The sequence below is a fragment of the Macrobrachium rosenbergii genome, chromosome 5 (genome assembly GCF_040412425.1).
Source record: "Macrobrachium rosenbergii isolate ZJJX-2024 chromosome 5, ASM4041242v1, whole genome shotgun sequence".
NCBI classification, from domain to species: Eukaryota; Metazoa; Arthropoda; class Malacostraca; order Decapoda; family Palaemonidae; genus Macrobrachium; species Macrobrachium rosenbergii.
In genome coordinates this window covers 20,367,221-20,394,324 of record NC_089745.1, presented here as the reverse complement: position 1 = coordinate 20,394,324, position 27,104 = coordinate 20,367,221, and the positions used below count along the sequence as shown (strand labels likewise).

General features: G+C 37.7%; 1 protein-coding gene across 4 annotated transcripts in view; it reads right to left on the bottom strand.

Moving 5' to 3' along the window:
* Positions 1-27,104, bottom strand: part of LOC136838576 (uncharacterized) — a 211,861-nt gene that overhangs the window by 168,318 nt on the left and 16,439 nt on the right. Inside the window, exon 1 of one of the 4 annotated variants that reach the window (XM_067103757.1) lies at positions 12,929-12,992. The exons of the other annotated variants lie outside the window; for them this stretch is intronic. The gene's annotated coding sequence lies outside the window, so the exon portion shown is untranslated. Of the gene's footprint in view, positions 1-12,928; positions 12,993-27,104 lie in introns of those variants that run through there. 4 annotated transcript variants of the gene reach the window in all.

Below are 27,104 nucleotides of genomic sequence, written 5' to 3'. Positions count from 1 at the left end.
GGCACTTCAGGCATTCAGCGCTTGAGACAGAAAAGGGGGAGTTAGAGCGGTTGCACAGCAAGATACAGATCCAGAATAGTAAAGGAGATGAAGTAAAAGAACCTACAGGTGGAACAGTGAGAAAAGCCCACGGATCACAGAATTTAGGCCAAGGGCAAAGCGCTGGGGCCTATGAGGTCATTCAGTGCTGAAAGGGTAACTGAGAGTAAAAAGGTTTTAAAGGTGTAACAGAAGGAAAAGCTCGCATTTGCACCATGAATCAATTGTTAGGAGAGGGTGGAAAGTAAGATGGAAGAAAGTGAATATGAACGGAGCTACAGTAAAAAGAATATAAGGGGTTGCAGCTAGGTGCTGAAGGGGCCCTACAAAGAGCCTGAAATAATGCCTAAAGTGCACCGCATGAGGTGTACTGACGGCACTACCCCCTACAGTGACAATGAAAGGTTAAAAAGTGGGGTGGGTGCGGCTAGGGGCCGATGGGACGCCGCAAACACCCAATTCCTACAGTGCACCGCGTGAAGTGAACTGACGGCACTAGTGTCCCATGCGGAACACAGAATAAGAGACTGCTACCAATTCTGAGTGGATGAGACGGCAACTGCTTGAAATCCAAAATAACTCTGGCCCCTAAATATTTGTGACAGCACTATCACTCTGATTTCTAAATATCTTTGCGGGGCACTAAACATAAAAGGAGATATTTCTTCAAGATAAAATCTTTTTGAAAATGTGATTTCAAGGCAGTAAAGAACAGAGTAGGACCACTACTTTTTTTTCCAGAGACAGATTACGACGTAATGAATTTATCAATTCTAAAAAATGAAAAAAAAGCACGCCTGGTAACAAGTAATCTTGGGAAAAGAACTGAAATCAGTTTGCTTGAAGTTCAGTCATTATTTACATCTAGCAGAAAACGTCGACTTTTTAAAGTCAATTGCCTGCAGCCTTCCAGTCTGGAGAAAACAGGAAGATCCCAGGGAAACACCTTGAAGGAAGCTCCCAATATCAAGGCATCTGCGAGCAACAAATCCTACTTTTGTACGAGAAGAAATATTCATATGCGCAGATCAAAATTGTAGATAACCCCATTTAATTTTTTCTCTATTTTCAATGTTTAGGATTTCGGATGCACATTACCTCATTGTTTCACCAGAAACTAGCCAGCTGGTTATGCAAATTCCGCTACCACATTACGGAGGTGGGTAAAGTCATTTCAGGACACTTTATTAGCTGAAAGCAGTGGCCGGGCAATAAACCACAAAACGACTTGTAAAACAAAATTTATGTAAATTTTGAGTTAAAACAGTCATCCTTTTTGCATTATTTGGATTCATGCTCATAAGTTCACAATATCCGTTCCTGCCCCGAGTATTCAAACCCAATAGCTTCAACGTAATGGTGACTAGTTTTATCCCTAGCATCAAACTTGCTGTGAAGATAATTGCAATAAGTCGGCGTTTTCCTTTCTGATCTTTTAACGACACTGGTACACGAATGTTCTAAATGGACGAATGAGTGACACAAAACTATTCATCACAGTGAGAATGAAACACTTCTGCGTCGTTGGACTTACATCTCCTGTCCAGTGATGGTAGGCGAGTTCCATGGATGGATAAAAACCGTGAATTCTGTAAATAAATAACAGCTCCAATATCCTGGCGGTTTGCTCATCAAATCTTCCACTAAACAATCTCCATTATGGTTTGCGTCAAGAAATGGAAGATATAAAAACTTGCAAAGCTTCACTTGCGTAGAACCAACAGCATGGAAACCTATTAACTGGATACTAAAGTGCACTGTAGTCTCGAGTCTCTGGCACGCAGCTTGCAAAACATACTCTGCATGTTTTCTCAGATTTGGAAAGCAGCAGAGCCAAAACAAGTGGTGACTAATGCTCATTTCCAAAACCACGAATGGCACATAGGTGTTAAAAAAATACTTCGGGTAATATTTATGTCCTGTTGTGACCGCGGTCAAGATTTGTCTGTTTTCATTCTTGCTTGGCATCTTTTCGAAAGACTTTTTCCATTTATTTCTTTCATTTGTTACCAAGCCCATTTCCTTTGAATGACAAAATGTCAATCAGGACAAATTCTATTTCCATTTACATTTTAAATACATGGAACTTGGCCTGTTAACCTTAATCTTATAATCTTGACTAATATTATTATTGCTCTTGTTATTTTACTCAATGTTTTCAGCAATTTATCACGTTGTACCAGTTTTCAGATAATTTTTACTCAAAATGTGATGCCTGTTAATCTCTAAATCCGCCTGAATGTAATACCTCTAAATCTCTCAATCCAAGCAAGTCCACCTTCTTATACTATTAAAAAAATTAGAAGACACCGCTGACGAGAGTGAGACCTATTATTATTAATATTATTTCCCAAAGCGCATATATCAATGTGAAAGAAAGGAACAAAGATCATTGCTTTGCTATAATTTACACAGGAGAAGAATCAGTCAAGAAAACAAAAGTATACAAAAACTAAAGAAAATAAGAAACCAGTATGTCAAAGCGAAGTAGTGTCAAAGGTGGCACTACATGATTCATGCAGTGTGAGATATTTCGTAATGCTGATCATCCGTTGCATTTAGATAATCCTAGAATATGCCACCCACCTCGTAGTCCTAATTATGCAGTTAGTTCTGAGTAAGTCTTGCCTTTTCTCCTGCGAAGCTCAGTGCTACGCAGCTTCCTCTAATTTTGATCCTCCTTGTGACCAAACTGTGGAATAATCTTCCTAATGCTGTAGCTGAATCGTTGGAACATAAGTTCACACTTGGAGTAAATGCTTTTTTGTTGAGAATGCTGACGTGAATCTCACTTCAGTCATTGATAATTTGCATTTTGTTATTTATCTTACTTGTTTTTCTTTACCGTTTCTCTTTCATAGTTTACTCTCTGCCTATCAATTTCCAATAATGTATGTGGGTTTTTTTCTCGATAGGACCTCTTGGGCTTATAGCATTCTGCTTTTCCAATTAGGGTTGCAGCTTGGCTTCCAAATAATAATAATAATAATAATAATAATAATAATAATAATAATAATAATAAAAAACTAAAACAACATACTTAGCGCAGATAATATGGATCCCGGGATTTTGCTCCTATCAAGACAGGAGAACACTATTCCAACAATAGCAGAACAGCACCTCTGTGTATACAGGAGGCCTTGCAAATACTGCCTAGGTTATGGCAACAGATGTACAATATATTTACTTGGAGAAGACTCATCAAGTACAGTATTCCTTATACAATCAATGCGTGGAATTACGATGTATTACAGGATAAACAGTTGTTTTTGCTTGAGTTCAGTCTCATTATCTGCATATTACATCAGGTGGCGGTGGAATTACAAATTAACATGGGCTAAACAGTCTTTGTTTTTGCTCGAAATCAATCCCATTTCCTGTGTACTAATCAACTGCTAATGCATTTCAGATATCTCTTAAGGGTGGCCAAATAACAACGACGAAATTTACATCATACTGTACCATCGCTTCTTTCAATGACAACAGGCAGTTATTAGCGAAGACAAAAAGCAGCAAGGGCCCAGGACACTACCCTGTCAAACACCAAACATAGGTACATCTAACATAAGAAAAATAAACTTCAACACTTTACCGCCGGATGGAATGGAATGGAATATGAAATTTAGGCTTGAAGCCAAGCACTGGAATCCGAGGGATTACTCAGCACCACATTACCGTCGGTCATTTTGGCAAAAAATAAATAAATAAAATAAAATACAATCAGAATCTGGCAATAGGCTAGAAATTCAAACAAAGGACCCTCGAGGTTAAACAACCACAAAATTTCGCTACTGTCAAGGTTGTCTTGAGAAGTGATTTGGCGTTGTCCAAAGTCTAATTCCGTGAATAGTTTACTGTGAGATGCAAATGCTTGCAAAAAATATTCCAGAACAAGGAAATGAAAAGTTTCTATACGTGAAATTTGACTGAAAGTCATTTTTACTAAATAAGGGGGAAAATACGTGAACATTGATACTTATGGGACCTACCCCTTTGCCGAAATAAGATTTAATTCTATCTTTACTCATGACATATTCATGAAAGCCACTTTTCCAAACAAAAGGCAAAATTTCTCTTCATAATGGAGCGGTTAGAAGGGCCAATTAAAGCTCATGCTGGAATCATAAGTTCTAAAAAACAAAGCATCTTTATATAAACGACATTTGCCGTTTCATGATTTGTCCATATTTCTTTCTGACTGTTCCTCTCTCTCTCTCTCTCTCTCTCTCTCTCTCTGTCTTACTTAATGGAATTCAGGAGTGGAGGCTTGCTTAGGAAATTAATGGCATTTTTTTGGCTTGTTCCATATGAATGCGCACTCATACTGAGTGATAGAGATGATGATTACAACTGCTAATATCACCTAATTATTGCCTGGGAATTCCAGAAATTTTTATAATATAATGTCCAAGTTACTAATGAGATCTATGAACATATCCCTATTGCTTCCGAAATCTGGCATCACAATAGGTACGGTCACTGATGCTGGAGAAACATTTTGCTTATAAGGTATTTTGAATATAAACATAAAAGCTAAATCCCGGCAGCCATCGAAAGTTAATTGCTTCTATGTTGTAAAAGGAAGTTCAGAAGTAGCAAATAGATTAAAATACATTTTATCCTTCCAAGAAAGGATCCTGGAACATCCGAAAAACGCCATAATTTTTACTAATCCTCCTTTTTTCGCACAATTTGTTCCCATTTCACTCTTAGTACAAAATCGGCGGGAAACGGTGACAACGAAAAACGAAAGAAGTAAACCTGAGATCATTCAGTTCGTGCGCCTTATGTAATCATGGCAGTAATCACGCATACACCATGTATTTTTATCTGGATGCATAATATGTTGTCACTTGAAAAACACTGACGGCTGCAGCTTCTGATTAGAATTGCTAAAGAACAAACAAAGAGACTCGGACTGCTCAGTGCTGGCAAGAACCGGCGAATACCACTACCCGTAAGTCTTCGCTACAGACGGCCTGAGACTTCAACTTCCTTCCCCATTAACTAACTCTGTCTTTCAAATAGAAAGCACATTAACTTGAGATACCGTCAAAACATATATTTCTGAAACGGTTGCTATACCAATGCATAAGCTAAAAATTGACAGGACGCTCGAAAGACACCAAATTATAAAATTAATTTGTAACTTTCCTAGGCATACGAACCTTAGATTTCATCAATGGGGTTACTAGCGCAATGCTCGCTTCGGCTGTCACTGACTGAACAAAATCCTATCAAGCAGATCAAAATCCTTTCTAATGTCAACGTTCTAAAGCTTCAGGCTCATGTAGTCATATGAGATGCATATGAGTCACTTATAGATGTTGGCTATTCTGAAAGTAGGTATTAATAACGTTTCATATACACGAAGGAAATCAAATATTCAGAAGCTGCGTTATAATAAACGATCCTGAGAGCTAATGCCTTTGTTGGGGAGTTTTGTAAATAAGAGTTGCTCAGTAAAGAAAAGGGCCTCAATATTCAAAACGATTCAGTGAGAACGCCCACTCTACTTCCCAAAAGAACAGAGTAAATCCACGAAGATGAGCTTTCCAGGTTTCATTCTATGCGAATGCACGTTTGTTCCTATAATTTGGGGAAGGTGTAGATTCTCAGAATGCCCCGACACCTTCAATATTCTCCGAAACCACATTTCTTGGAAAAATTCATACGCTCACCGAAACCAAATTGCTATAAAGCTGAAGATGACTTAACACAATATATCTACGTAGCGAACCAAGCTATGGACGCACCCGACGCGGTTAAAATGCTGAACACAAATACTTTCTTGTCCTTGCGTCACCACCATTTTCATGCTATTTAGACTGCATGCTGATGTCAGACATCTACGGATCCCACGAAGTTCAAAGCACCGCGCTGGAAACAAGAGCCGAGGTTCGTCGAATTGAAGCCAAGTGTAGCAGCCTATATAATGGTACCATTACAATCCACAACATCTTCACGAGAAGAAGAGAGGAAACAAAAGCTTGTCCATGATGAAACAGTCATTTAAGACTAGAAGCCTTAAATGACTATTGCATCATGGCATCCAAACATAAGTGAAACAAAAACTCAAATTAGCAAATGCACTGAGAATACAAAATGTATTCTTCCCTTAAAACACTACAAATGAATAATTGTCATTGAAAGATATATTCCCAGCACAAACAATAATGGAAGGTCTAGGTAACGGAACTTCTTAAAGAAGGAATGGAAATTTTTAACAAAATAAACGTTAACTCGTTCACCCCTTACTTTCATTTTCAATTATTACATCAGTCATACACAACAAGTCTTTCATAAAAATGCAACAGTTGCTTTCCCCAAGAACTCTAATGAACTCCTCAAAAGCCCTGATGAGTGCAGCCATCATTTTCCACATGACTTTCAACGAACTGATTTCTTTTTCTAGCGTACCTCTCTGCAGCAGGACGCTTCTGCCGCCAAAGGATATCGACTCCTCAACGTCCGGAAGGATACTGCATATCAGTTAGTGAAAAAATCCTTTTTGACAACATCGCCTGGCCTTAGACGACCATGAGGTGCCCGTTCTCCCGAGTCTTGTGACTTTCTTCGCATATGATTCTAGGCTCAGTGCTAACCTTCCATAATGACGATTTGGGTAGCAGGGTATGGTCGCCTAGTGATCACAAACACGCATAAGCTGTTCACTCTTATTGAATCCCCAGATAGAGGTGAAATTCCATGACGAGAACTGTTATTTCGCTGCAGCCTGCCTCGGACAAAAGAATTTCGACTCTAAGTTCCGCATCGCTGTAGGTGAAAATGCCAAATCTGGACACAAGGGGCAAGAGGTGGCACTCATCAAGGACGACCTTAGGCCATTTTTAGTATTGTACGCATAGCTTAGAGTTAATCAGGGTGTTATTCATGACCGTCGAATGAGACACCATTGACCTTCCGTCTGGAGGAATTAAGTTTCATAATGGCTTACGAATGGCATCAAAACAAACGAGATACTGTTGCCGTCTGATAGCAGCTACGTCGATGACATCGGCGAAGACCAGGAAGATTCATTACGCGGAATGAAACTCAAACAAGAGTCCGCTATGAACGTAGCACCTGGCATCCTCGCACAGAACATCAACCAATTCATAACAACGGTCCTATGACCATTATGACCTCCACTTATAATAAGTAGCCATCCAAATAAAAAGGGCGGAATCATTGTGTTGTTGTAGCATAGTCGCTGTTCAATCTATCACTTTTCCCTCAAACCGCCTAAGGATTGAGCAGACCTTGCATTCGCGGGGAGAAAGTGCTGCCCATCAAGGTACACGCATCACGGGACTTCCTATCAGCAGATTGGTGACCCCGCCAGGTAACGCTTCGTTTAACGGGCAGGACCCATCGCTATTCGTGTGTTTTTAATCGTAATCTGGCAATAAAAAATCCAACACTCAGGAGGACACACACACACACACACACACACACACACACACACACAGAGAGACTTGGAATATACTGATTCATTTACCTACGTGTTTGAAGGACCACCTGAGTGTTGACTTCAAATATACCGCTTAAGAATAAGAATCAAACAATGTAATGTACGAACAAATGTACAGCATATCGAATACAACTATGTTGTTTTTTTATGTAACATGTTCTGAGAGCCAGAAACCCTTAAAAAAAATTAATGTGATAACCGACCTAAAGACTATTTAAACAAAGTGAAGATATTTTTTTCAAGAAAGAATGTTCAATTACTTTCTTACAAGAGCACATCCGTATAAGGAAATACGGGGGCGCACGTACACACACACACATACACATATATATATATATACACATATATATATATATATATATATATATATATATATATATATATATATATATATATATGTAATTTATATATATAAATATATATATATTTATGTATGTATAACATACAGTATATATAAGTATTTATATATATACATATACATATACATATATATAATATATATACACTCACACATATACATATATATATATATATATATATATATATATATATATATATATATATATATATATATATATATATATATATATATATATATATATATATATATATATATATATAATTTATATAAGATCCGGCAATTAAACCTGAATGCTACCGCGATGGTGGTAAACGGCGAGGCTTGACCTATAAGCCTCAGCAAGCAAAACGGTCAAGAGGTTCAGTTATGACGGCCCCCGAAGGCAGAGGAGTGCCTGACGGAAGCGCCTTTGCACACAAGGCCAATGGCAGTCACATTCGCACTGCCGTGGCATACCGTACCAAAAATAGCAGGATTCTTGCTTCCCTGCTTGGTGCCAGTCACCCAATGGAAAGGGGCGTAAGATTTGAAGCACCAGAAGTTGGAACTCGTTTATAAAAATCGATAACATGCATATAAAGATGATACATGTTTGGGAGATACTAATACATGTTTTTTGACGCCACATTACCAAGGTTACTGGGATGTTTATACGTACTTATATGTATGTATATATATAAATATATATATATATATATATTTATATATATATATATATATATATATATATATATATATATATATATATATATATATATATATATATATATATAAATAGATATACAAATATCATTTAATATCTAATTATATATATATATATATATATATATATAAAACCACAAATACCATCTAATATCCAATTCAGAACCTTGGGAAGAACCTACCCAGAGGGAATATTAATTCATACGTGCTTCTTCACCAGCCAGAATTCGAAACGTGCCCTAATTAGAAACAATGGTAGATAGTGACTTCGATCACCCGGCTATCGAGTTGGTCTCGACACTGCAGTACTTATACCTGTCGAATTCAGGTTCTGGATTTAGAATCGATATCAACCTTTCTCTACCACAATAGCTAATGGTAACTATCGTTACATTTGGCTAAATCTGAAAATTTGTTGCACACAGTAATTTATACATTGCATATATATATATATATATATATATATATATATATATATATATATAGATATATATATATATATATATATATATATATATATATATATATATATATATATATATATATATATATATATATATATATATATATATATATATATATATATATATATATATATATATATTTTGGGAGCAGATAACTGGGCTCACATTTGCAGGGTCCATAGGTTTTATACTGTCCTCCTGGGCAACCGCCCATCCCGTCGTCCCAGCTACTAATAGAATAGAATAGAATATTGAATTTAGGCCAAAGGCCAAACAATGGGACCTATGAGGTCATTCAGCGCTGAAACGGAAATTGGCGGCAGTAAAATGGTTTGAAAGGTGTAACAGGAGGAAAATGTCGCAGTTGAACTAAGAATCAATTGTCAAGAGCGGGTGGAAAGTAAGATGGAAAGAGAATATGAACGGAGGTACAGTAATGATTGCCATAGCTAGTCTGGTTTAAGCCCGGGGAACTGGGCTAGCATCCTCATCTCTAAGGACTTGCCGAGTACCGGAAGGCCCTGTGTTTCCTGTGCAACCCTTGTGTGGGCGGGAGGGGAGTGTATGGTGAAAATATATAGATATCTTAGGTTACAGACAATTACCCTTAAACAGTCATGGAAAGTGTTTCTGCAAGTGTCATTCATCCATACACAAATGTCTCATAATATCATTAATACAACAATGGGGAAAATGAGTAGGCACGCTTTCTCTTATGATTTAAATGTTCAGTTAGTGGACTAACTCAGCCAGGGAAAACCAGAACTGGTGTTAGTCTTAAGCTGTGTTTCTCAAGCCACTTCATCTTCTACGTCTTGGTCAGAATCCTGAAAATCCTGAAGAACTCCCAGTTCTTTGTTCCTGTCTTCCTAAAGTTCTTTTAAATAAAGTGAGGTTCGTGTCATCCCAAGAAAGATGTTTATCATAATTCTGTTGCGACTCAGGAGTAGTGTGATAAAGGAAATTATTAAAAGCCATTTTGCAAATTACAAAACATATTGTCTTTTTTTCTGAATTTTTGTAAGCCTGTTGTTATCTTAATCAATACTTGATTACTTTTTAACTGTTTTTATCATCCTTATGTTTTCCATTTTTAAATTTCTCATTCTATTTAACTTGTGCAATACGAAAAGACTAATAAGCTTATCAGCCTTTTTAACAACTGATTATTACAACGTCTTAAGGATTGCACCGTTTGCAACTTGACCTGCTGGCGGTAAGAATTTAATCTCTGCTGACAGTTGCTCTGTTAAAATGTTTTCTTCTCCTTATGCAAAATATTCTCGTGTAGCAATTACAGAGAAGTGCTGTATTTGCTCCTCATGTGTTCTCTTTCTTGTGTACAGAAATTCTCATACCATAATTGGCTGCCTTGAAAAAGTGTAGCAATATTGGAAAGTACTGAATTTGCTCCATATGCGTTCGCTCTCTTGTGCACAAAAATTCGTTTACTAAATTGGCGTGCCATGAAAAAGTGTAACAATAATGGAAAATGTTGCAGTTTCTCTTTAACTACTCTCATGCCCAAATTTGGCTATTGGTGACACATTAAATAATTTAGGTCTACCTGCCATTCAGCGTCGAAGACATTCAGGACACGTGACATGTGTCACATTAAAGAGTGAAATCATGTCCACAATTCAAACTTTTCCAACTTTTTTCCAATGAATGAGTCACTATATTCATTGAAATTATAATTTACCATTAATTTTCCTAAGTTAAATTCATTCTTTAAGAAAAGACATGTTTGATCATCATCATTATCACATGAGTATTGCTGACTTGTTTCTGTTCAATTACTTTACTTTCTCCGTTCTATTCTTAATATATTTACTTCTCGTAATGATTATATTGATTGACACATCCTGAAATATTTCTCCAGTAGTATTTATGAAGTCTATTAGAGGAAGAGCGGGATTTGCAGTTCAGTAACAGAAATGGAAAAAAACTTATAAGTTAATTATGTAGATTTTATTCAATAAATCCTTCTGAAAAATTCTAGTAGCGGAAATGAAGAGTTAGCACTGATATAACGAAACTATCAGTGACCTAAAAAAAGTATAATTTAACGACGTGGAAAGTTTCTACGGTTCAAAGTGAAAAGCGCACTTTGTAAAGAGGAAGCAATTATAATACAATTGCAGCCACAAAAAGTGGGGAAAAAAAATGTAACCGGATAAACATTAAAATTCTATAAACTTTCCACATCATAATCAGAAATCACAGCAGCCTTCACAACGCAGAAAGAATTACCTATAATCGCCGAAGTGATCTAACTAGAAACAGGTTATGTCGCTCGATTCCTTGAATTACTCAGTTCCTGAAATATGTGCAGAAATAAGAATCTAAATTCAATGAGGGACTTGGCCACGTCACTGTCACATGCCTCCAGAGGCCTTTGCGAGTCAAGAGCAGGGTCGGAGGTTTCAAGGTTCCAAGAACTTCCCGAACTGGTTCTCATGGCACTTTTCCAGAGGAAACTCTGGCTAGCTTTCCACAAAACAACGGGAAGGGATTTAGATCACTATAACAATCTGGTTGAAGGGACCTGGTCTGGACTGGCTTCACCTGCTGTCACTCCAATAACACTTTGAGTCATGAAAATACATTATGCTGTTACCACATTGCCGGCTATTTCTGGTGTCAGTGCCTAAAAGATTTCGCGAAGATGGGGACAAGTACCAGATTTCTTTTTCTTGGTCATTCGCACCTCAGGATAATCATCTAAAAATGTTTCATCTCGCTCATCAAATGACATATCGCATGAAAGTCAGATTGCCCTTGAACAGTAGGCTATGACGTAAACAGGTGATGAAATGTCACTCGAAGATTACTTTTCCAATCACGTCTCCTCATATATAAATTCCAGGACGCCCGAAACAGTAAACATGTGACGTCAAAGCGATGCCTATATGGAAATACAGAAGCTTCATAACTCTCATGACCACACGTGAAACCGACCTGTACAGATGACCACGACATAGACGAATAAACATCTTTTTCTACTGTTCAATGTAAGTTTCTAAGACTCGGTTGTTCCTTGCATTTGAAGAGAAAACGTAAATCCCCTCCAAACGAGTTATGAAAACTCCAGGTGCCGTTCGTTACGATGAACTCTGTGTTCACATTTAAGTCGAACTTTTCGTGCGCTATTTGGAGGTTACATAAAGAGATTTAATTTCTCAAAAGGGCTGAAACGAATCAGAAAAATTCGCAAGCACCTATGAATGATTGATTTGTTGATTGATTTATAGGTTTTAGGCATACGCCAAGCACTGGGGCAACTAAGGCCATTCAGCGCTGAAAACGGAAATTGACAACAAGCTCGTAAAACCGAACGGTTTCTACAAGTGTGACGTATGAGATCTTGGTTAAACCAAACACATAAAATTACATTTATCTTACATCTATTTTGAATTTATTCATTCAAACTGTGCCACACTCCCTATGAACATTCTTAAATGGCCATTAACTTGCCAAGAAGGGGTCCACAGAGCACAATGCTTATTATGTAACTGAGAAAGAAAACGGAGAAGAGATTTCAAATGAAAAATTAAGATTAATAAAAGCAAAAATATACAGCAAATACAATAAACCATAGTCAATAAACCATAAAATACAGATAAAAACACCACACACGGGAGTAATAGTACTTCCTGGTAATCCTTGCCCCTAAAATATTCCCATACAATACTTTACTGAGCAAAATACACAAAGCCTGATGAATATTCAGGAAACTTTTCTATTAATGGAGTTTCAATGCTAACAATCAACGTTACCACAAACAGTAAAAACAAAACATTCCACTATAGTATTAAGGAAATACAATAAATGAAGAAAACAACTAGCGGAGCAAAAGAAGGGATAAGGGTAAAGTACTATACTTACACGGTCAACCTTAAGCTTGGGCCAATCCAATCAGAAACCCTGGGCAACCCTGCACGGTACAGAGCCCACCTTAAACACAAGCAATTAAACATAAAATAAAAAGCAATCAATAATTTTACATTTGTTTTATTATCAAATCACCCCAATAAACAATATTCTTACACTAAACATTATGCTCTACAGATTTAATAAGCAGTACCCCACTGGGTACTGCTTATTAAGTCTATTCCATGATATTTGCATACGGCAGATAATATAATAAAAGGATTATGTACATATGGAATAATGCATGCTCCCATGATCAGTCCCTAGTCTATGACACACCATGTCATCTTTCCATGGTATAATAAATGTTAAGTATACCACTGTGAAGATAGAGTAAGAGTTTCTTGTGGCCGAGCTACAGGCACAGCAGTAAATGAGGTGAGACTATGGCTGACTCACCAGGCAGCATTCAACAATTTATTCACCAAATGTGTCAGTGAGACTGCTCAACATCATGCCATAGTTATTGCCCACCTAACTTGACAACTGATTATCGTGTAAGACATCCAGCCAAGCCTTCACTCCTTGCATACTCTGGCCAAAATAACTTTAACAAAACCGACTGATCTGCTACTTTGTGTAAAACCTTCCTGGTTGTGAAAATGGCTGAATAAGGTCAAAAGACTGCATACTGGGTGAATTGATCATGGAGACATTAAAGTACTGAAGATTATAAAATATACATTTTCCATGTATACAAGAAATCGTGGGCTTACTTAATACTATATACTATAGAAACTTTTTTGTCTCCTAAAATCATTTGGGATGGGCCAGAGGGAATAATTCCAAAAACTGATGATGGCATCATGGGTACATCTAACACAGTAGTTCACTGAAGTTCATGTTGAGTTGAGTTGAATATAGAATTTAGGCCAAAGGTCAAGCACTGGGACCTATGAGGTCATTCAGCGCTGAAATGGAAATTGACAGTAAGAGGAAAACCTCGCAGTGGCACTCTAAATCAATTGTTGGGAGAGGGTGGAAAGCAAGATGAAGAAAGAGAATATGAAAGGAGGTACAGTAAAAGGAACGATGGGGGTTGCAGCTCGGGGCCGAAGGCACGCTGTAAAGAACCTTAAGTAATGCCTACAGTGCACCGCATGAGGTGCACTGACGACACTACCCGCCTGCGGGGTGAAGTTCATGTTGTCTTTGTTGCTGTTCGTCAGTATTTGTACAGCTAGACACGCAGATGGAAAAATGTACTCAAAAGTATGTCTGTGCATTGCAACTGACAACTGATCATGAGACATTTGAATCCTGATTCACTGTGAATCATCTTTTTTTTTTTTTTACGAAGGTCCTCTGCTATGGACTCTAGACAGGCCTCAGGTTCCTGTGCTATTACAAAAGCCTGTGTCCCTTGATTATGTCAAGTTCTTTATCATCATTGGTCGTCGTCTGCCCAACGCCCCTCTACCCTCTTGAACGTTGTGGCCACGTCGCGTCGTGGCGAAGGGAAGCTCATGGAAATCGATCTTTCGAAAGGACTGGAGGGGGCAACGAATGGCTTTTCCAGATTATCCCTTCCATATCCTTCATTTTTCCTTTGAAGTCATTATCCGACCCCTTATGACACCTATCGTACTAACAACTGATTATGGTACAATTCCTTGTTGACGGACCTATAGTCACTGCTCTACTCGCAGAGGCATTCAGAGACGAATTCTGCAGGGCTCACTGCAATTTCGTTTCAAAAGTCTTTCTGCGCAGTGTTATCAACTTTCTATTGTCTTTCATGTCATGTACCACTCCCCCTGAGAAAATCCTTGAGCAAGGTCGCAGCAACTGTATTGATTTCTACTTTTTTGCCCGGCTTCAAGCTTTTCCGATGAACCCTTATAGAGCACTCCAATTGTATGGAATATTTTACAACTTCGACCAACAAACAGTTAGCGTAACAGCATTAATTTTCACTGAGCAAACACTCTAAGATTTCTAGGTTGTTCTAAAGACAAACTACATTATGAACATCGCTGTCTGGCAAACAAAAGGCGAGGCTTGTGACCTTATCAAACACAGTACATCGTCTCGTGTTTAAACGGATATTAAAAGTCAGCTTTGACACGATGATGTTTACGAAGTCAAGTATTCACATGAATACAGTTAAACACTTTCTGGTTATCACAATAAAGTATACTACCAAGCATGCATCTTTCATGAAGTCATTCCATCATTCGAAAAATACAAACGATACACGGTACATTTTCCTTATATATCAAAAACAAGGACGTTTTTTACATGTTTATGTCCTTATAGGAATGCTAACGCTTGATTAGAACATTCTACATTCATAGGACTTCATGGTCACCTATACCTCTCTATTTATGGCTACATACTACTTGGTGCTGCCCGAAATACTTTCAGTATCAACATTGTTGTTTTTAGCTGTTGCAAAATATCGACATCGTCTTTTTACTCGCAGTGTGCAAATCATTATTCCGAAGACCTTCTTGAGCATTTGGCATTTCACAGCAGAAATAATGTTGAGGCATAATATCACAGCTCAAGACGAATCTTGACCCAGGAAGTAACAGCCACTGTCACCCACTGTCTTGGCCAAATGTCTTTTCTTCCCTGTGGGGACAATTACAATGCATAACAATACTTTGGTGGGCACTGACTTCGAGGTCGTAATGTAATCGCAGATAATCATAATCACTACGCTTTTTTCAAATGTTAACACGAACCATTTATGTCTATAAATCATATACATATATATATATATATATATATATATATATATATATATATATATATATATATATATATATATATATATGTGTGTGTGTGTGTGTGTGTGTGTGTGTGTATATATATATATGTATATATATATATATATATATATATATATATATATATATATATATATATATATATATATATATATATATATATATATATATATATATATATATATATATATATATATATATATGTGTATATATATATATCTATATATATATATATATATATATATATATATATATATATATATATATATATATATATATATATATATATATATATATATATATATGTATATGTAGATATATGATTAAAATCACATTAACACTAGATTCGTTTGTTAAATATTACCACCACAGGTGAACAAATAAGAGACTGGGTATAGGTCCTGACCGGTTTCGACTTGGTTGCCTGGCCATTGACGAAGGACTGATACAAAGTATTAGAAGACACAATATCAACATATATAAACTAGAAACAGTGCGGACAAAGATAAAAAAAAAAACGTTTGAGACTACGAATCCACACCTGACAGGTGTCAAAGGGGGAGGGCAACGACGCTCATTAGTGCTAGTGGTAGAAATCACAATATATACAAGGGAGAGTACGGACAAACACATTAAACCACTGGAGACTACAAACCCACACCTGAGAGGTGTCAAAGGGGAAGGGCTACAAAACTCGTTAGTGTTGTTGCCCCATACTGTGTTTACAAATACAATAATCTTTTTCCATACATATCAACTACCTTCCTTAAAATTTAGACATTTTCCAGTTTCTTATAAAATTATAGGATCAAGTTTATACATGTTATGGCCATAGCTTCCTTTCATAAAGCTACATTCAGTGATATTCATCTCCAGTGCATTATTAGAATAAGCTATCTTCTTAGCCCCTGGCCAGTTGATTGCATGACTGTTCTCAATAACATGTACAAAAATTCCACTGTTCACCTGTGCATATCTTACACATTTTTTATGCTGTTCTATCCTCATTTCCAGGGCTTCACCAGTTTGACCAATATAAAAGGTGTCACAGGACTTACTCGGAGTTTTTATATACACACCCCTTACTATTGTCCGGGGGATTCTTTATAAGTACAAGTTTCATTGTTTTAGCGTTCTTAAATACTACATTAACTCCAAAATTCTTAAGAGGATAGTGAATATGCCTTAGAAATAAAATCGTAACCGGTCAGGACATACACCTAGTCACTTATTTTTTCAACTGGGGTGATGTGTGATTTATGTGTGTGTGTGTGTGTGTGTGTGTGTGTGTGTGTGTGTGTGTGTGTGTGTGTGTGTGTGTGTGTGTGTGTGTGTGAGTGTGTGCAAATAAAACATTCGGCCGTTTCCATCAAAAGAAGATTGTTCCATAAAAATAAAAAAAAATTTACAGCCACTTTCATGCAAAAAATGCAGAATCGTGGATGAATCACCTGTACAGATAACTCCCAGCGAATCGTAAAATCAGGATCTTGCATAAAACCAGGGGTCGTAAGTCTACGGTTTTTAAGAAAATGCTTGAACTGCATGAGACTTCATAAGTCTGGTGTGAAACATGTGGCAAATTAGAGGTGGAGAATGAGAGAATTAGACAGAACTGACCATGGATACTGATTCTGAGTGGTTGCAAATAAAACGTTATAAGGAAAATATTAAGTGAACGGAAAAGATACAGCTGAAATGAAATGAAAATAGGACTGAATGCTTGACTGTATGAAAAGGGGTGACCTTAGGAGACGGGGGTATGTTTGAAGCCTCAGCGAAATAGATCGCATAGTATATATGTCGAAATCAGTAAGAACTGGAACTGATCCTAGTGATTTGAAGATAATAACCTCAGCCTCTCCTTCAACAAAGTGGGAATAAATAAGGCTTACCAGCAGCACATCGAACTACCCAAGCACAGTCCATCTTTCTCCCCTATCTTGCATCCATCCCCAATATTCTTGAATATCATGATCTTCCTCTTCCAGTATCTCTTTACAGCCATCTATCCTCATCAACCAAACACTTTTGGATTAACTACGCTTTTCATCGACCTATCTACAGTATGTATCTCCATGTTTCTCACTTTTTCAATTCTACTCAGGCCAAATATACAGCACAAAATTGGTATTTTACATCTCAGCATACTCAACCTATTTCTGATCATTCACATTCAACATTCACACATCCATTCCAATAAAGAGTTAACGCAACGATGCCTTCATACATTCAACGTAGGCTTCCATGAACACTTCAAGACTTTCTAAAATTTTGCAGTTTCCCTGCTAACTCCCTAATCACCTATTTCGTTACTGTGATTCAGGTGTTCTCTCAGCCTACCATCCTCTGTTGAATTATTCATAAATACCTGAACAAATCAATCACTTCCATTTTTATATTATTTGCACTGCTCCAACCTCCTCGTTTCCATTTACTTTTATAACTTTACACTTGCACACTTTGACTCTGAACTATCTCCTTTTGCAAATTAGAACTTTGCAACCTAGTGGTCATAATTGACAAAGTGCGGCAATTTAAGCAATTTCCTGTCAGTTTCATTGTGCTGCTGCTGACCTGGCAATGAATTAAGTTTGCCTGACTGTGATTAACACCTATGAGGTAGGTTATGAAATCAGAAGGGACAAACCCCTCAGTCAGGTAGGGCACTGCACTACGTCTCAGGTTAGATTAGGATGAACCTCAGTAAGTGCTAAGGGCATACTTTATTTAGAGAAGGTTTCATGAGACCTAGGGGGAGTGAACTATGAGGTCATATAGGATTTGGCAACCTACTACCCATTTCAGGGACTGCAAGTCATCATTTTTCTCAAATATCTTTCAAACTAATTATTTGATCGAAATGATACTTGGACACAGTGTACAAGACACCTCCCACTAATTTTTGGTAATATAGTGCATTGTCAAATGGTGTTAGTTAAGGTGTTTACTCTTGACTTTTAAAGGCAAAATCGCATGAGCCAACAGGATTAATCTATGCAATCGAACGTCCGCTATCCCCCATAGACAAGAAAGGCGGGGCGGAGTTGGGGAGGCCAGGAAAGTGGGTTGAGGGAGGGATGAGGAGGGGAAGGGATGAGGAGGGGAAGGGAGAAGGAGGGACAGGATGGGAATAAAGGACGTTCGACCGCATAGTTTGGCGATGCTTGGCAACACCATGTAAATCAAGAGTAAAAGCCTTAACTAAAACTATTTGACAATGCACTGTATTACCAAAAATTAGCGGGAGGTGTCTTGTACACTGTGTCAAAGTACCACTTCGATCAAACAATTAGTTTGAAAGATATTTGAGAAAACCGATGACTCGCGGTCACTGAAATGGATAGTAGGTTAAGTTAGCATCCACCTCTTTAGTTACCACTGCCACATTTTCCTTCTATATTTTGTATTTTCCCTTGTGGTTTTTAGTAACTCTACATTCAATGCATAAATATTATTTAGCTGCAATTCCTATATTTACAGTGTATTTCACAACTGCTAATGGCACTCTTCACTTGCTTTGGTTTTTCTTGGCCCAAAAGCCATTGGTTTTCCACCATGAACCCCTATAAAAACCAGTGGTTTGCCCGAACAACAATGACCAATATGCAGTCATAAAAATGAAAATTTCATGTATCTCATGAAGTATTAATCGGTCATATCATTATCTATAATGTACGCACATACCAAAACAGCACCATCAACTGAAAAAATTAAGGCAATAGTGAAAGCCTCATTAATGTGTTATTACAACATCTCACATTTTGGAAATCAGATTTAGTAATACTGGAACTGAAAACATCTCCACAATTTAAATATAAAGGGAATGAAATACAACGTGGACTTCAATGCTCTGGAAAGCATACGCCAAAGGCGAAAATGGAACTTGCCTATTGAAATAGAGGTGATTTAAATCAATATTACCATTGCTGCAGAAACAAAACCACCACTAACCAATCTTGCCAAAAATATAATGACCTTGGGAGTCTGCTGGCACTCAACCAAACCAATATTCATTACTAATAATGATAGAAAACACGTAAAAAATGCGCCGAAGTTTCTTCGGAGCAATCGAGTTTTCTGTACAGCCGCTACAGCATATAATCAAGGCCACCGAAAATAGCAGATCTATCTTTCGGTGGTCTCGGTATAATGCTGTATGAGCCGGGGCCCATGAAACTTTAACCATGGCCCGGTGATGGCCTATCCTATATCGTTGCCAGAAGCACGATTCTGTCTAACTTTAACCTTAAATAAAATAAAAAGTACTGAGGCTAGAGGGCTGCAATTTGGTATGTTTGATGACTGGAGGGTGGATGATCAATATACCAATTTGCAGCCCTCTAGCCTCGGTAGTTTTTAAGATCTGAGGGCGGAGAGAAAAAGTGCGGAGAGAAAAAGTGCGGACGGACAGACAGTTTTCTTTTCAGAACTATCGTGCCGGCTTTGTCTGTCCGTCCACACTTTTTTCTGTCTGCACTTTTTCTGTCCGCCCTCAGATCTTAAAAACTTGCATCTGATTTTCAGTTTTCCGAAAAAACATCAATAGCTATACAACTACAGTAAATGTTTCCACCTGTAAATGAGACCACTAACTAACTTTTGTAGTTTATATTTATTGGCGTTATGGTCAACCAAGTCCAAAACAGAACTACAATAAATCTGAATAAGTCTAGACCCACATCCAACGTAAACACAATTCTGGAACTAAACACTATTCTGGGTATAACTAGTTAAATCTTCTCAAATCAAGCTTGATACTTTAAATCGGGATTAAGATAGTTTCCAGCAGCCAGTGAAGATCGCTGAATGGGAGAAACTTATATTCAATATTGGACACATGATGTTTGGAAAAAAATAAATTGTAGCTAAAAAAAATGCGGAAACCCCAAACTGGATTTTTGCACTCGCTGGGCCGGAGTTCGATTCCCCGGCCGGCTGATGAAGAGTTAGAGGAATTTATTTCTGGTGATAGAAATTCATTTCTCGCTATAATGTGGTTCGGATTCCACAATAAGCTATAGGTCCCGTTGCTAAGTAACCAATTGGTTCTTAGCCACGTAAAATAAGTCTAATCCTTCGGGCCAGCACCTAGGAGAGCTGTTGATCAACTCAGTGGTCTGGTAAAACTAAGGTATACTTAACTTTTCATCTTAACCGCCTTGGTTATCAACGATTTTCTGTGTCCCACGAATGAAAGCCAATATAGTGGCAGTGGCTGACGATGAAAAGTTTCTTGGCAGAACATCAATAAAAGGTTTTGCCTAAAAGGTCCTCTGAAGTAGATGGGCCTTGTCCCTATGAACGGTTAACAATAAATACCCCTATCATTAACTGCTTAGGTAATAAAAAGAAGTACGTGGTCAAAAGATGGAGGATTTTAACTAAGTCAGCCAATTAAATCCAAATTACTTCTTTAATTTTAGTCTTTAAGTTATATATTATAAATTCTCTTCTTATAGAGACTGCCTCATAGAGGTTATCAGGATAGTTCTGGACAGTCACCTCTATTAGAATAACTGAACAATTGATGGCAGCAAACCTGATTTTAACAGTTTTCACTGATACCTAAATTTACATCCTTTAGTTTTTCACTTGGTATCATGGGACGAGATTCTTTATCTGGATATCTGTCTAGCTGTACACTCATCTATTTAGCATTGTTCTGCTGGCATGATACTTTAGACGAAGCTTTGCATAAGTAGAACTGGGGATGAAACGATTAATGGCAATGTTCTCCGCTGTAGCACAGTAGTCATAAATAGCAATAATCTCACAGTCTCTGGCTTCTATTATGCCGGAAACGCCTGATATAACTAGATCCAGTATAATACCAGAAATATGAGAGTGTTTCTTCATCAGCTGATGGCAATCGGGAGAGTGGCAAAATTCCCGTACACTAATGACCTGACAAGTTGAGCAGTACAAATAAACGCAAGCAAGTCTCCGTACTTTGCACTGAAATTTCCAGAGAACACAAAAATGCCCTGGATTTTGGGGGCTTATGCCAAGGGTAATTTTCTTCTAAGATGATCAATGTAATCAAGTATACGTATGCATTATTTTTGTATTGTGCTCTGACAGTAGACAAAAGCTAACCCATCAAACCATGGAATAAAGACCTGATCCTATACTTTCGCTCATAAACAAACTCCATATAAAAAATATCGTCATACTTTTAAACATGACACCGAAGGTCAAGGTTTTGAGTAAAGAAATTTAAATATTTTGAATTAAAATTGGTTAAAGCCTAAGGTCCAATTACCCATGAGATTTAGAAGCCAAAAACCATGAAATTTTAAACAAAATCACCCAGCAGCGTAAAGCAATGCACACATTACCAGCAGAGTGAACAACAAATGCAAATAACTGGATCAGCAGTAAAAATCTGTGGATGTAAGTAAAAATGTCGTCAGTCAAAGTCAACCTATTGGAGCCTTAACATCATTTAAGGCAAAAAAAAAAAAAACCTGACAAGACTAAAGCACCAGCGAAGATTATCAATGATCGATTTTAAACATGAAAGACACGAAGAAACAAGAAAGGATTCGTTCGGAGAATCATTTTCCTCGGTACCCATCAAGAAAATTTTCCTCTTTAATTTGCACTACCAAAATCCTTTTCGGAAAACAGGAAAAACTACAAGAAAAAGCAAATTAAGCTTGTGTATCCACGAGCCAGGGGCATCACACGCCAAACTATGGGTGGCCATTGCACAGCTCAAAGTTTGAGAATGTGGTTGTATGATCAGTTCCCAACGCAAGGCCATCTTAATGTGGCATCAAAGTTCGTCCAGCTACCACCACACAAGCATACTAGCACAAAAAAGTTAAGTATATCTTAGTTTTACCGGACCACTGAGCTGATTAACAGCTCTCCTAAGGCTGACCCGAAGAATTAGATTTATTTTACGTGGCTAAGAACCAACTGGTTACCTAGCAACGGGACCTACAGCTTATTGTGGAATCCGAACCACATTATGACGAGAAATTAATTTCTTCACCAGAAATAAATTCCTCTAATTCTTCATTGGCCGGTCGGAGAGTCGAACGCTGGGCCAACAACGTGCTAGCCGAGAGCTCTTCCCATCCCTCCAATGAAGAACTAGCAGAAGCTCCAGTAAGTTGTAGGCTACAGGACACAACTGAGAGCCGGGGATGCTGGAGGCCCAATCTGCTAAGGGAAGATGGAAAGAGGGAAATAAAAATAACAAGTAAAAATGTGCCGAAGTTTCTTCGGAGCAATCGAGTTTTCTGTACAGCGTATAATGCTGTATGAAACTTTCAGCCACGGCCTATGAAACTTTCAGCCAAGGTCCATGAAACTTTCAGCCAAGGCCCGGTTGTGGCCTGTGTTATTGGAACCTATAGCGGTGCCAGACGCACGATCATGGCTAACTTTAACCTTAAATCAAATAAAAACTACTGAGGCTAGAGGGCTGCAATTTCGTATGTTTGATGATTGGAGGGGGGATGATCAACATTCCAATTTGCAGCCCTCTAGCCTCAATAGTTTTTATGATCTGAGGGCAGACAGAAAAAGTGAGGACGGACAGACAAAGCCGGCACAATAGTTTTCTTTTACAGAAAACTAGAAATGGGAAAAGCCGCCCGCGCCAGGCATATCAAGAGGGGGAGAACTGTGATTATGGAACTGTATTCTATAAGCCTAAAACGAGAGAGGGAAATGCACTAATAAAAATGTGGAAGGCTATGCCAGAGATATATTAACAAAAGGCTTCAGAAAAAGGTCATATGGTCAGCATCAGGCTCAAGACTACTTGAACATGAAAATTTAGGAAGTACTGGTTGCCAAAAGTCAAACATATATATAAGGAACATTCAAACTGGATGATATAAGCAGCCTCATCTTCCCTTCCACATTTGCAGTTTATGAACGTAACGACAAGTGCAGTCATTCAGTAATACGAAAATTCACATTATTATTATTGGAAAGAGAAACCCACAAGATTCCTGTGTATAACCTGTTTACTTGTAAATATTTACATATTACTTGAATCTCGAGTATTTTCAGGTCCTAACTGTGACCCTTTTTCAAGAGATGTGAAGGTGGTCAGGCTGGTTCAAGGCCCAGCAATCTTCTTGAACTTCTTCTACTTGTGCTGTAGGTGGGCTGGTGGGCAGTTAGCCGGGAAAAGATCAACAGAGCTCGCAAACATGAGTTGAGAGTTGCAACACTAAATCACGGAACCCATACTGGATACACAAAGTATCTTTGCCAAAGTTCAAAACTGATTAAGAACAGTCCATTTCACTAGCGGACCCAGAAAAATTTCACGGGTTGGGGCACCAATTTTCATATTATACATACACACATATTTATATACATTATTTCTATAATAGATTTTTACTTTTTTTCCTATTTTTATATTTCTCATTTATGCTATTATTACCTAAATCTTCAATATTATTATTTTGTCATTATTTTTCTTGGGGAGGGAGCTGGCATGTGCCCAGGTGCCACCCCCCTGGATCCGGTAGTGGTGCAGTTCCATAACCCCAATCGTCCCATCGAATTCAGCTTCTGTATCTAATAATACCCAAGTGTTTAAAGACGTAAATAGACGAACTTGTGTATTACGAATGTATGACGAGTGTACAAGCACAAGTGCAGAGTATACTAAAATGCGCGAAGGTACTTTAGTTCATCAATATTCACGGGTGAAACAACAATCGCTCGTGTGATCATGCTGCTCACTGATGCTTGAAAGCTGCTGTTGAATGAGTTACAAGTTTATGAGACAGAATTTGTCACTTAACAAATTTATTACACAACTGCCGATTTCGAATGAAGTGGAATGTGATGAAGAATTTCGTTTCATTTCCAATGGAAATGAATGGTCTTTCGTGCTTTCTCAAGTGACTGGGGCACAGTCTCATTCAGCTAGGTGTTTCATTTTCATGAGAAAGTAATAATAAAGCAGGTCCTTCACCTTTCACCTTAAAAGGGTAGACTTTGTTCCGAAATGTCCACCAAGGTCCATTAATAAGCAGGTCGCAGCGCATGCGCCGAGGCTGTTTCCCTTGTTCAGGTGCATAACTGGGACAGAATGAAGCCGTCTTGCCAACACACATTGCTCAGCTCTAACGGTTGATAAGATGTTTGATTGTTTAAGAACATTACTCTTTATTCAGGTTCAGAGTTTTAGCCACTGGACTCTCTCTCTCTCTCTCTCTCTCTCTCTCTCTCTCTCTCTCTCTCTCTCTCTCTATATCTCTATATATATATATATATATATATATATATATATATATATATATATATATGTATGTATATATAGAGAGAGAGAGAGAGAGAGAGAGAGAGAAAGAGAGAGAGAGAGAGAGAGAGAGAGAGTCCAATGGCTAAAACTCTGAACCTTGATAAAACATAATATACAGAAATTTATAAATATATCTATGTATACTATATATATATACATATATATACACACATGTGTGTACATTGATTTTTGATAGGCTTTGCTGCAATATACAGTATATGGCAGGAGCAGGAAAAACGGCTCAAAAATGTAGACCTATCGTGAGCATTTAACATTTGCCAGAATAACATAAACGAACACTGACCTGGAAAAACAAATCGATCCTAGTACGTTAATATTCACGGACTCGCTCAAGAATCCAGCTGCGATGATTTATTACGGCACAGCAGTTACTTTTTACCATAAATATATTCGTCAGAAGACTCTCGACAACTCTTGCATTCATTCTCCAAGGTAGAACACATCAATGGTGTCCCCAGTGTAATTCGTATTGAACCAAAGAAAACCGGTGGCCACTGTTGACGCATAAACCACAAGGAAGGGCGGTGGGGAGGGGGCAACGTTGACGAATATGAGATACTGATGACGTCATATGACGAAGGCTGATATGTACCCGATGTTCTCAACTTATTTGTTCAATAATTTTTCTGCATAGTTTTTTCAAGAGAACTGAGAACTTTGTATATATATATATATATATATATATATATATATATATATATATATATATATATATATATATATATATATGTGTGTGTGTGTGTGTGTGTGTGTGTGTTACTATATATATATATATATATATATATATATATATATATATATATATATATATATATATACACACACACATATATATATATATATGTATTTTTTTCTTTGAGGGGGCAGATTTCTTTTGGCATCCTATACCCTTTGCTTCTCCTTAGAATGAATTTTACTAATGACAAAATGGAAAAAGATTGTGACAAATGTTAAAACGAAAAGAAATGGCGATTATATAAGCAAAAGAAGTATTACCCAAAAGAAAATGAAAGCAAAATGCAAAAGAAGACAGGAATTAATATTTACTAATTAAAACGATTATATACAGTATATATGCATACTTTTATCTCGCCATCTAAAAAAAAAAGAGGGAGACAGAGAATTAGATGGCAAGATAAATTGCAAAAAAGTTAAGTATATCTTAGTTTAACCAGACCACTGAGCTGATTAACAGCTCTCCTAGGGCTGGCCCGAAGGATTAGACTTATTTTACGTGGCTAAGAACCAGTTGGTTACCTAGCAACGGGACCTACAGCTTATTGTGGAATCCGAACCACATTATGACGAGAAATGAATTTCTATCACCAGAAATAAATTCCTCTAATTCTTCATTGGCCAGTCGGAGAGTCGAACGCTGGGCCAGCAGCTTGCTAGCCGAGAGCTCTACCCACCCCTCCAGTTAAGTTAAGTATACCTTAGTTTAACCAGACCACTGAGCTGATTAACAGCTCTCCTAGGGCTGGCCCGAAGGATTAGACTTTTTTTACGTGGCTAAGAACCAATTGGTTACCTAGCAACGGGACCTACAGCTTATTGTGGAATCCGAGCCACATTATACCGGGAAATGAATTTCTATCACCAGAAATAAATTCCTCTAATTCTTCATTGGCCGGCCGGAGACTCGAACTCGGGCCTAGCAGAGTGCTAGCCGAGAACTCTACCGACTCGTCCAACGAGGAACTACCCATCCCTCCAATGAAAAGAACAAGATAAAGTGAAGGAAGATGTGGAGAGAGAGAGAGAGAGAGAGAGAGAGAGAGAGAGAGAGAGAGAGAACAGGTTTGGTGGAGGATGATGTCTTTGTTGGAAGGCAGTGGAGGAGAAGGCGCATCAGGCAACTGAACCCTTAATGTAGGGATAACGGTGGGAAAGAAGAAGAATTAAAACGATTATTTGATAACCCTACAAAGAGCAAAAAAAAAAAAAAAAAAAAAAAAAAAAAATTGCGTTTCATCGAGGCCCTGGGGAATACCATGCCAGGTAGGACCACAGAAATCATTCATTTTAAACCAATAATCATAAATATACCTCTAAGATTAATTAAAAACTGACCTTGTTTGACTAATGGCAA